Below are 13,283 nucleotides of genomic sequence, written 5' to 3'. Positions count from 1 at the left end.
GGGAAACTCAGTGGCAAATAAAATTGAAGTCAGACCATCCACCGGGTCTAAATGAGTCAATTAATGTGAAATGTTTTTTAAAACATCAAAAATTGAAAGTAGACAAAAGTAATGATTTGATTTGTTTGCACATTTTGTAAAGTATTCCATTTTTAGGTTTCATGTTTTTTTAAAAAATGGTATTTTATTAATTGGATGATTAGTGTTAATTAGTATGTGGTAATTTTGGTTGTATAAAAGATGTAGTTTTTGAGAGTTATTTTATTCTGATGAAGTCTACGGACGAAAGCGGAAATAAAAATTGTGCTACGCTATTTCTTTTGCTTTTTTACCATATCATAATTCAACAGCAGCTGCGGTTTGCCTCTTCTGTATATTTTATGAGTTAGAATTTTGCTTAAATTTATGATTAATTGTACACAGTCTCTGTACACAGGTCCAAACTGAATATTTCCTTGCTGATTCTTTTTATGTTTAAATGTACAAGGCAACAACACAATGTACACTCAGATATACTATATATATATATATATATATATATATATATATATATATATATATATAGGTTTACCTTCATATTGTCGGAAATGACAATATCGATCGCGCTTTTGTGCGGACCAAAAGTGTGAATTTAAACTGTGACAGTCTCCGAAGTTCGAAAATCAGCAAATCGAACAGCAGATTCGCTGATTTTCAAACTTAAATGTTGAAGACACATCGTACTGCAGGGGGGCAAGCCCCCCTGCACCCCCACCCCCTACTTTAATATACTAACTCCGAGGTCGCACTACAGTGGGGAAAGGGTTCATTTCCCGATCCCCGTTATAGTGCAATCCACACCCAAAATGTTGAATCTGCAATGAGCGAATGCCAATGTGCATTCACTCATTGCACATTCGGACAATTTTTTTCAAGGTATTGCCAATTTGGGAACCTCCTTTCACACATAGTGGATTCGCCCAAGTACATAACGCACTTATGAAGATAAACATATATATATATATATATATATATATATATATATATATATATATATATATATATATATATATATATATATATATATATATATATAGGGTTGTGCAAAATAGTTGATGACTGTATGAGCGAAAGGTGTTCTGCCAAGTTTGTTTGATCAACAGATCAGTTAGTTGTTGCAGGTGAAGGTGTGAGATTGCTGTACAAGTGGAGATGGGGAATATGCCCTTTCCCTGTTATGCTGTGGTATTAGCGATTGTATATTAAAGTATATATATATATATATGCCCTCCACTGCACAATGACAATTAATTTGGAGTTTTATGCTCCAGTTTTATTGTTTGAAGCATGGGTGTTGCAATAAATATCACATTTACAGATGTTCAACACACTTCCTTACTGGCATGTAGGCATTAGTACCTGCTACCGTCAGTCTGGCAGTTTATCAAAACACAGAACTCCTGTAACTACCTATCTGTGGGCGTGAAGCACAGATCATCTGGGAGGACCAGTACTGCCCTTCAATCCCACAGACAGGATCTCTTCAGTTTTCTTGTGCCACAATAAGAAAAGACCATCTTAGAAGACTGCACTCCTCTTTGGTTTACTCCAGATATTTAGCTCAGATATTAGAAACCCTTTTGGGATTTTAGTCCTCCCTCTGCCTTTTTCTAACTGTGCTTGAATTGTGTATTCTGCTAATTTGCTTGTGTTTTCCTTACTGGAAAATTCTATGTTCTTTGACTTTTATTTCTCTTTCAGTATAAGAGTTATACTGCCTATTTAAAGCTAATTTTGAGTTTCTGTAGGGTTTTTTGATCATTTGAATGTGTTTTATGGCCACTGGTAAATGTTTAACTGAGTTTCTGTCCTAGGGCCATTTTAGTGCAGTTCCTCTCATTGCCTTGTTCTGCCAGAATGTTGAGAAAAATTGCTGCTGTTATTTCCATTGTTTAAAAGTTTTGGCAGGAAAACTTTCTGTTTTTACAATGTTTTCATCTAGAGCTATGATTACATTTTTGAGATAATTTAGATTTGAAGTACTTTAAATGATGGTTTGTTTAAATCACTATTTTGGCACCGTTTTGTTTGTGAAAACTTTCTGACTGGAATTTTCTTAAGTTTATATTTAATTCTTTGTCTTAGGCTATTTTAGGCTGTTTCTATGTATGTGGAGCTGAAACTAGCCTTTATTTATTAAGTTTGGGAGTCTTTGTGACATGTATTGCATTGTTTGTGTTGGGCCACTGAAATTTATGTCTTTTTTTCTCAGTGCAGTATTCTGTTTAGTGTCTCTGCAGAAATAAGAGTTTAGACTGCTTTTTAGAGAGAAAACAGTGGGATCTGTCCATTTTGTACTAAGCTGACCTTGCAGTCATTACAGGATGCATACCTAGGTTATGAATAATGCTGGCATTTCCATCATCAGTCAGTCATTTAAGTATCCTGATTTTGAATGGGGATCCAGTGTCTGAGGTTTCATTCTTGTCAGAGTCACTTTTCTCTGATGATGAACAGGTTCAGGAACCCAAACAGAATTTTTTCTTTTACCCAAATGTTGGCTAGATTTAGGGATGCACTCAGCTGAGAGCAGTTGTTGACTTCCTCGGAAAACAGCAAGGTTATAATCTTGGGTCTATATCACATTATCGAAATTCCAAAATATCGAACACCATAAGCTCGACCTTGGAATCTCGAAATGTGATATACTTGAACGCTCAGAACAGCAAATTTTTTACAAGGGAAAAAATTTGCTGTTCCAAGAAAACACACACACAGCCCAAGCACACCAAAATACATAATCCACACATACACACTTCACAAAGCCACAGAAACGGCCCACCGAATCCTTTCCCTAGGAAAATATTCTGTGTTTTGCAGCTTTGCTATTTCAAGCATTAGCTGAATAGGGGTCGATATTAGAACATTCGATGTTTTAACACTTCAGTGTTCTAATATAGACCCTATAATCTTTTGGAGGATGAGGCTCCAAACATGGAGACCTTTCTAACATTTATCACAGCACTGGAGCTTGTAATTCTCCTTTGCTCATTTAGGTTCTGCCTAGAAAAGCGTTTAAGAAATTCAGGGTATGTTCAGCCATGCCTGTCCTTCAACCCCCACCTCCCTTCCTTGTATGCAGACCCTGCTTCCTGAGCCTAGTGACTTCTTCTAATAAAAGGAATTAGTCTTCTTCAAATCCTGTTCCTTCAGCTAAAGTCAAATGGATAGAATCTCAGGGAAAGAAGCTGGCTCAGTCCAACATGGTGGCTTTTAAAGTGTTTAATTACCAGTATTTTATGTGGAAATTTGTGTTGAGATGTATGTGTAGTTTAGACTAGTTTGCTGCATCTTTACCTGCTGAGCAAAATGTCTATGTCAAAGATATTTTGTTTCCAATATTTCTCAGTGCCTTGTAGGGGGCTGATACTACTACTACTACTGGAAATGCAGCATCATCAGTGGTGATAAGGAGGTATGCTTGGTTGCACAGCCAGAACTTTTCTGATGAGTTCAAAAAAGAGATTTTGAATGCTTTATTTGAGTCTGACTGTGTGTTTGGTACAGCAGCTAATCAGCTCCTTGAACACTGGAATAATGGAGGTTAATTCATGCAAGGGGTTTTGAAAATGTTTCATATTCCTAAATTTCTTTTCTGCAAGCAGAATAATTTTCACCAACCTTCCAAGCCTAACAAAAACTAAGGCAATAAAAGGAAACAGCAGGATGAGAACCCTGTGAAGCCTAAAAAGAGGGATTCCTTTCCCAAAAAGAATCATCCTCCTTCCAGCATATGACTATGCCGAGGTGCCGTACCTGTTTGTCTTAAGTTCCCCACCAGGTGCCACATCTCCAAAGTAAGCTCTAAACAAGGTGGCTTGACCCTCAGTGGTTTCTGACAAAAATGATTGGCAGGGGCTGCAGATGGCAGTGGAAAGAGCATCTGCTTCCATTCAAAGGGGTTCCCCCTCATCCGTCAGATTAGACTTCATTATTCCCTCCTATTGTCTGGCAAATGCTGGACTCAAGGGTTATAGAACAGGTCCTTCCTTCAGACAAAATGAGAGGTTTTTACTCCAGTATTTTCCTAATCACCAAAAAAGAGCTGTCATGGAGGCTGGGGTTTGACCTTTCCTTTCTGAATACATTAGCCAAGGTCCCCAACTTCAAGATGCTCACCCTGCAGATAGTGCTTCCCCTGTTACTGGACCCCTGTCCCTGGACTTAAAGGATGCATATCATCATTTTTTCATTGCTTATCACTATAGATTTCTGAGATTTATTGTGTCTGGTTCTGTATTACCCTTTGGTCATCCAATGCACTGCTAGTGTTTATCAAACTCCTTGTCCCAGTAGTGACATATTCTCATACTCTGGGCATTCACATTTTTCCTTGGATGACTTGCTGATCTGTGCAGAGACTGTGTCCAGGTGTCTGAATTCTCTAGAGAAGATCTCGGCTTTCCTGTCCTACACTGAGTTCCAGCTGAAACTCTGAAAGTCGTGTCTGACACCCTTGCAAGGACTAGTCTTTCTGGGGTGTTTAATCGACTTCCACAACAGAATGGCCTTTATTCCAGAAGGCAAGATCCTCTCTTACCAGACAATGTTTCTGGAATTCTCCAAGGATGCAAGACTGCATCTAGCAGATGGCGTAGAGGATTAAGGAGCTTTTAATGAGCTGTTTCCTGTGGTCCAGTGGTGCAAGGTTTGATTCCCCTAGCTTCCATTGCTAAACTGTGTGACTCTGAGCAAGTCACTTAACCAGACTCCACAGGTTGAGTCAGAAAAATATCCATGAAGACTGGTGCATTACCCAAGAAAACAAACACAAACAAACAAACTAATAAATAAATTTCACCTCGGTCAGAGAATTCCTAAAAATTCTTGGAATGATAGCATTCATAATTCTCATTATACCACTAGCTCATCTTCACATGACAAAAATTGTTGGACCCAGCACCTTCATTCCCCAGAATCCGAGCTGCTGGTGCTGCCCTTCATCAGATGAGAGTTACACTGGTGAAAGAAAAGTTTAGTATCAGTCCAGTACTTCCTTTCTCCCCTTTGTGCCAGTACAATCTGGCCAGATAGATTTGTCTGACTTTGCTTGAGAAGCTATGTCATTGGGGATGCAACAGCAAACCACTGGGGGCCGAAGGATGCACAGAAATACATAAATATCAAGGAGGTGTTGGTGGTGTTTTATACCTTCAAAGTCCTTCACCACCTTTGGAGTCCAGGTCTTTTCCTTGTGGTTGTGGACAACACCACAGTCATGGTGGTATCTCAACAAACAAGGTACTACAAGATCATACCCTCTGTACCAGTTATCTATGATGGCCTGGGAGCTGTCCAGCATTCTCTTCAGGCACCATACATCCCATTAGAGCAGGATATATTGGCAGGCAGACTAAGCGTATCCAGGGTAGAACTGCATGAGTGGCAGCTTCAAGACAATGCTGTTTCAGGATCTAGTCCAGATATGGGGAATGCCTCAGTTAGATCTGTTTGACTCCTTTCAAAACAGACAGCTGGAGACATTGTATTACAGACATTCTTGCAGCCATACTTGCTGGTCAGACAAATTCTTGTTCACTTGGACAGGATTGTCCCTATATGCATTTCAACCTGTTCCACTTACTCAAAAGGCACTTTTGAAGGTTCAGAAAGAAATGTCAAGGATCATTGTGGTGACCCCCTCCTGGCCCAGGCAACCTCGATTCTCCCTTTTAATGGTATTAGCCAAGGGCAATTACCACAGACTTCCTCCTATTCTGGATCTGCTCACATATTCTCAAGGGTAACTGGTGTACCCTAATTTGGAGATACTTCAACTGTCAGCCTGGATAATTCAATTTTATTTGTTTATTTTATTTATTTTATTTAACATTTGTGTCCTAGGAAACTGTAACTGGGATAATACCCCATTTTCAGCAGAGGCCTGGGGACAAAAGCTCCACATTGACATAATATGGTTACAGTTAAAATAAAGTTATTATAATACCTAATACAGAAGAATGACATATTAATTAAGTAAAAATGCAACTTCAGTTCATGCAGTGTAAACTTATATATAGTGTAAATATTTGGACAACTATAACAACTTGAAAAAGAACATTGTCAATACTTAAAAGTATTCACAAGTTGTAGTTCACAGAAATTATATTAAACACACTGACTACACTATTTGGTACAGAGATGACCAGATAATCTAGCCTAGGCAAAAATTTATTTGTCTTTGTGACGTCCCTGCTGTGGGCCAGTGATCAAGGAGCCTCAATCCTCACCATGGACAGTGGTGAGGGACAAAGATAGATACACACACTATTTCCAGATGCAGCTCTCTGCACCAAGCACAATTTCCCGTAAGAGCACACAGGTAATACAGTCTGTCCTGGAGCTGGATTTCCCTCTCTCTCTCCATGACCCAAATAAGACTCCCCACTGACACAGCTGTAGAGTTGAGTCCTCAGCAGAGTGTTCCAAGCCAAGCGCTCCACACCCTCTCTGTGAAACCATTGCTCTGTATCCCTTCTCCAAGTAGCTGACACACACTCTCTTTGAGCTTTGGTTTTCACACACATACACTCACACACACACACATACACTCACACACACACACACACACACACACACACACACACACACACACACACACACACACACATACACACACACACACACACACGGGAAAGGCTGGCACAGATTTACCAGCTATGCCCCCTCTGCCCAGACTATATAGAAGATACTGCCACCAGAACACTTCAAAGACAGTTACTCTAAGATTGTTACAAGGGTACCCAATTATACTGAGTAAAATTAATACTAATACAAATGGTAGTGTTTGACCAATGACGCAAGGCTTTCAGAAGCAACCACAGTATCACCAAATAAATATAAGTACTCTCAAAGGTTAAAATATTCTCTAAAAGACCAGCCACAGTGAAAAATTTAAATATATTTAATAATAAATAATAAAGGAACATGAAAATACTAAATATCTATTTACAATAAACACCAGAGTTTCAGCCACAAGAAATATTATAAATAACACTGATGGATAGATTCACACAGATACAGAAAAAGAGTACTTAACTAATCTCACTATATTTTCCTAACTGATCTAAAGAATTACTATTCCCTGGTTACTTACTAAAGCAAGGCAAGATTAAGTAGATGAGTGGTCCTTCTTTGTCCGGTTTCAAAAAGAGATTGCCCTGAGACTTCTGTCTCATCTAGTATTAAAGCATCATCTCAGTGCTGGATTACAGAATAGCTTCACAGACATCTGACTTGTGGTTCCCACACTACCCCCTTTACTAGAAACTGAACCAGAATCTGGCACGTGTCATAATACACACACAGAGCTTTGCTAAGATGTCTTATAGCATCTGAAAACTATAAAACTATTTCAAAAACGTCCATCTTTCCAGGGTAGCAATTAGGTCACCTCTAAGGACAATACAGTAGGATTCCTAGTTCTGGTTTTCACAGACATTTTGTCTCTGGCTGTAATAAGTGCTGAAGATAGAATCTTTATGGCCTAAACCAGCTAATTTAATTTCAGACTATTTTTCAAATTTAGCTGGACTGAAATTATCCTCTTCTCTTTCAGTATCCTCTGTTACAGTATATTCATTACAACAGTTACAGTACAGTCTGACATACTGGTGCACTTCTTTTCTGTCTAGCAGGACCCATTGTTGGTACAGTTTACAAGCAGCTTTATAAATAGATTTTCAACACAAGCACCTGTACAAATCAGTTTGAAATATAAACTCCAGCTATGCTGGCATATGTTAAATATCCACTGCCCTACTTCTCCTAACATAGCTGGCAATACCTCTCATCATCACATCTCTCCCCTCTTTGAAGATTCAAGCTAGTTTCTTAAGTGACCCAGGAGAAATGTTGCTTGAGAAGAATGAGCCTGTCTGGGAATACATTAACCTATACCCTGTCTTGAGAGCCCATCTACAATGGCATTGCTGACCTCATCACTATGGTGCTGCACTGTCATACCATATCATATACCTGCAACCATAGGCTCTACCTTAATAATTTGGCATTTTGCTGGCTGGCTCGATGTAGCCATAACTACAGTGAATGTCCTTCCATATAGATAGGATTGAAGTTTCTGCAGTGCCCATACTATTGCTAGATATTCTTTTTCTACTGCTGCCTAACATTCCTCACAAGGATGGAGTCTGCAGCTGAGATATACAACTGAGTGCTCTTCTCCCTCTGAGAAAACCTGGCTGAGTACAGCCCCCTCCCCATGGTTTGAAGCATCTACCTGCACAACAAATTATTTGCTGTAATCTGAACTGGCTAACACAGGAGGTCCTCCCAAAGCCCCTTTAAGCTTTTGGGATGCCTGCTCGCAGGCTGTGATCCATAATACCGTATCTGACCTGTTTTTCCTCATCAGGTCTTTGAGAGGGGCAGCTATGGTGCTGTAATTGGGAATGAACTTTCTAGGGTACCCTGCTGTCCCCAAGAATTCCCTCACCTGCTTTTTGGTAATAGGGACAGGTCATTCCTACATAGCTTCCACTTTGGCAGATTCTGGCCTGATCTTACCACTCCCCACTCTATGTCTCAGGTAGGAGACCTCTGCCATACACACCTGACACTTACTGAACTTAATGGTCACCCCTCCCTTTGCAGTCTGCCCAGGACCTCACTGCCATGCTGAAGGTGCTCTTGCCAAGAATGGCTGTAGATAGCAATACTGTCCAGGTAAGCAAGGGCATAATATCCTGCTTCTGCTAGGATACAATCTAACAGTCTCTGGAAGGTTGCTGGGGCATTTTTTCAACCCAGAGGGAATCTTCATGAAATCGTACAATCCGAAAGGAATCACAAAGGCTGACCTCTTTGTAATGGTGGGAGTCAATGGCACCTGCCAGTTGCCCTTGGTCACATTATTAGTGGTCAGATACTTAGCCCCATCCAGCTGCTCTAAGGGTTCATCTGTCCTAGGCATAGGGTAAACATTTGACTCTGGGTGACTATTTAGTTTTCTGTAGTCCACACATAACCTGGTGCTGCCATCTTTCTTTGGTACCAGCACCATTGGGGAGGCCTAGGGACTGCTGGATTACTCCCAGTTCCAACAGTTTCCATATCTCCTCCCTAACAGTCTCTCTGACTCACTCAGGCACCCTATAAGGGACCTGCTTGATAGGCCTTTGTGGTCCTGTATCCACAGGTGGCTGCACCTAGGTTTTCCAGTGAGCATACCCCCAAACTCCTGTAACACTGCTTGGATTTCTAGAACCTGAGTAAAGGATAGCTGCTGGGACATTGCCACCCCTTCCACTGAGGTGTCACCCTGAGCCTTACTGAGGAGATCAGTCACCTGATCCCCCTTAGACTCCTCCTGCCACCCACTGCAAATATACAGCACAAGGGCCTCCCTATCATGGTAAGGCTTCATCATGTTAACATGCTTCATTTTGTGCTGCTGCCTCCTGCCTAGCAGGTTTACCATGCAGTTATCGTCACTAACCTTCCTTACACTTTGAAGTCTCTCCCAAGCTGCATGCAGCTTACTGTAACTGACAGGAATAAGAACCATATCCTGCTGTCCCACAGCACACTCTCAGGCTTGAGCATTCCTGTCACACCAGATCTTTTTCTGCTGTTGGGCTCCTGTTGTGTTCTCCTGGGCCAGGCCCATGAGCTCCCTAAGCCTTGCCCTGAGGTTCAGGACATATGCCACAACATACTCCTTATGGGATTCCCACTCACCCTCCCACTAATCATGAATCAAATCTAAAGGCTCCCTCACCCTATGCCAGTACAACAACTCAAAGGGTGAAAAACCTCTGGATTCCTGGGGTACCTCTCTGTATGAAAACAGCAGATGGGCAGATATTTTCCCACTCTCTCTTAAAATTGTCTGCAAATGCCTGTAGCATGGTCTTTATTGTAGAGTTTAACCTCTCCACAAGACCATTAGTCTGGGGGGGGTCCTTAAGTGCTTCACCCCACAGTGCTCCCACAGACAAGCCAGCCAGTCTGACATGAAACTGGCACCTCTGTCAGTCAGTATTTCTCTTAAGAAACCTACCCTGCTGAAAATATCCAACAAAGCATTTGCCACCTTCTCTGCCTTGATGGAGGACAGAGCCACCTCCTCATGATATCTAGTAGCCTCTTAGTGTAGGGTCCAAGAGCAGAGTCTATCTCAACTCTACTTTTGTGACCCTCCCCTGCTCCCCTTCCACAGGAAGTCTGGTATCCTCTGACAGTGGTGCCTCATTGTGAGCCTGGGCACTACCACTCACCTCTGCCCTTGCAGTCACTCTATCCAAGAGAACATTAGTACCTACCAGCAGCTGCGGCTTATCTCCAGGCTCACTGCTGCAGGATAGCTTCCTCCCTGAAACAGTCACATCACCAACCCTGGCTTCAGGTGTGGGGTCTGTCTGGGTCTATCCCAGGCTACCATCTCCATATGCCTGTTTCCAAGCCTGACTGTGTATAACTGCATGCACACACAGTACTGCATTATCAGAATCATTCCCTATCAAGACATCTGCAGGCATATCCTCAAACACCCTTACTTGCGTGCTTCTTTTTCCACCCTCCCAGTCAAGGTGAACCCTGGCCAAAGGCATTTGGAATGGAGTCTGGCAAGCAAGTACTGCTCCTCTTTAACAACTACAGGCTTGACAATGGTTATATCAGATGCTGTGTTTCTCTTAGCAGTGAACTGTTTTCCATCCACTAAGATAGGATATACATTTTGGTGATAGTCTGTTACCCCTGTTGTCTCCAGACAACTTACCACTGCCATACTGTTATTCCCACTTGCTGTCTCCCCCACCTTTTGTTCCCCACCTTGCCTCCATTGACATCTGTATGCTACGTGCCCCCCCCCCCGGTTACATTTAAAACATCTAACCCTTGATCCTGGCCATGTACCTGAACTAGTGGCTTCCCGTGTTACTGGTGGACTCTGTTTGGGTGGTTTAAGCTGCCCACCATGGGTTCCCTTATCCATGTGCAGCACTGAGTATCCCTATCTTGTGCCATGATTCCCTGCTTGCTAAGTAGAGATCCACTTTTTTACCCACCTCATCTGCAGAGTTACACTCCTGGCCTGCCAACCAAATTCTCATGTTCTCAGGCAAAGTGCTAATGGTTTGTTCCCTTACCAAAAGGTCTGCCAGCATTTCAAAAGTGGTGAACTGACACCTACTCACCCACTTATGAAAATAAGTGCTTAACTCAGGAATATAATCACATACACTTTCATCTGCCTTGGGTCTATGCTCAAAAAATGTTTTTCTTTAAGCTTCACGTGTTAACATAAAACATTCCAATAAACATCATTTAACTTTATCATAGTTTAAATAATCAGTATCAGACAATTTAGAAATAGCAGGTACAGCTTTACAGTGGAGTAAGGGGGTCAGGAACCATACTCAGAGCCCTTGGTCAACATTATTCTGTTTACATACTCTTTCAAATATATGAATAAAACTATCAAAATTATCACCTTTTGTAAACTGTGGAAGAAATCTACTGACCTTTATTGTTTCTGGGGTTTGGTTATTCCCTTCCCCATTACCTCCATGAGCCTGACAAAGAGTCAGCATCTCCCTCTTATGTTAATGTTGTTTCTCATTTTCTTCAGCCTCCAAACAATCTCTAATTTTATTCGACCTCCAATTGCAGCGGGCTGTCTGCCAATTCTAATTCCATCTGTTTTGCCTGCTGCAGTCTCTCCACTGATTCTAATTCCAAATGTCTGGCCTCCAGTTCAAGTCTCTTTAACTCCAGATGTGTTTTAAGTCCTCTGAGGAAAAGACGAACTGTCCTGTTTCTGAGTGCTGCAAATCCCCTTCACCAGACTTTTTATCTTTCTGGTTGTTGGTATGGACTACAGCTGTGACTAAAGCTGAAATAATTTCCACTTCAGAGTGGTTGGCATGCACCAGTCCTTTGGCTTCACACACCTTGGTTAACTGGTTCTTTGTCAGCTTGCCATAAGCCAGTGCTGACATCATTGCCAGCCTTCATTGAGTAAACTAAACTTACAAAAAATAAATAAAACTGTTGTGAAAACGAAACTCTGTATGTTTACTTTGTGGCTGCTGAGAGTACACACACCTTCAGTGATAACTGTTTACAGGCTTCAGAGGTTCAGTTAATATCCCACCACTGCCACCAATATGTGATGTCCCTGCTCTGGGCCATTGATCAAGGAGCCTCAATCTTCACCATGGACACCTGTGAGGGAAGTTCACTTGGAACAAATATAGATACACACAGTACTTCCAGATGCAGCTCTCTGCACCAAGCACAATTTCCCTTTAGAACACACAGGGAATACACTCCATCCTGGGACTGGGCTTCCCCTTCTCTCTCTCTCTCTCTCTCTCAAAACCCCAAATAAGACTCCACACTGACACAGCTGTAGAGATGAGTACTTTGCTGACTGTTCCAAGCGAGCACCTCCACCTCCCTCTCTGTGAAACCAGTGATCTGATATTGTTAATCCTTGTTCATTCCTTACGCATGGGTATCGGTTCCGACCTCGGAACCAAGCCGGCCATTTTCCAAGCTCGCATCAGCTACAAACTCTCGAGCTAAACTCTTAACCATAATCCCCCTCTCCCTGTTACCTCAGATTTCGTTTGCCGCGTTGCTATTCAGTCGTGTCAAGCTGCTTCTCTTGAGCTAAGTATAGTTATTTCTTGTCAGAATAGTCATTTATATAACTTTTTCTGTCATAAAAGTTTCTATTTGTTGTCTCTTACCCTATCGCATCTAGTGACCATATTTTCTTGAGTTTTCTTCTCTTTTCTCTACATTTTTTACTGCAAGGTATTTATCCCCTACCATTGTTGGTAATCTCCTTTTTTCATACCTTCGGGTATTCTTTTGTACCATTACTGGTACCCTTTCTACTATCCCTTTTTCCTATCATGGATAAGAAAGGTAGTCCAGGTTTTAAAAGGTGTCATGATTGTGGACACAAATTACCTACATCTGATGCACACTTTTTGTGCGTTTATTTTTTGGGGGCGGCCCATTTATCTGTTGACCCGCCCTGTACTATCTGTGAAAATTTTTCTAACAGAACCTTGTTAGAAAGGAAAAACAAGCTGTTGCTGAAGGGACTTCTTAAATCTCCCTTTTCAGAGGCTATTTATGGGTCGGAGGCCTCAACCCCTTCTAGAGCCCATAAGAAAATTTTGGATGTTCATACTAAGGCCAAGTCTTTGCCTTCATCCCTGGCTGGGGCCTCCCGCCAACCAAAACCTAAAAAGGCTAAAGTTTCT

This window comes from Protopterus annectens, chromosome 13.part0, assembly GCF_019279795.1.
Source record: "Protopterus annectens isolate FY-2018-M chromosome 13.part0, PAN1.0, whole genome shotgun sequence".
NCBI classification, from domain to species: domain Eukaryota; kingdom Metazoa; phylum Chordata; order Ceratodontiformes; family Protopteridae; genus Protopterus; species Protopterus annectens.
Note: the sequence above shows the minus strand (reverse complement) of the source record.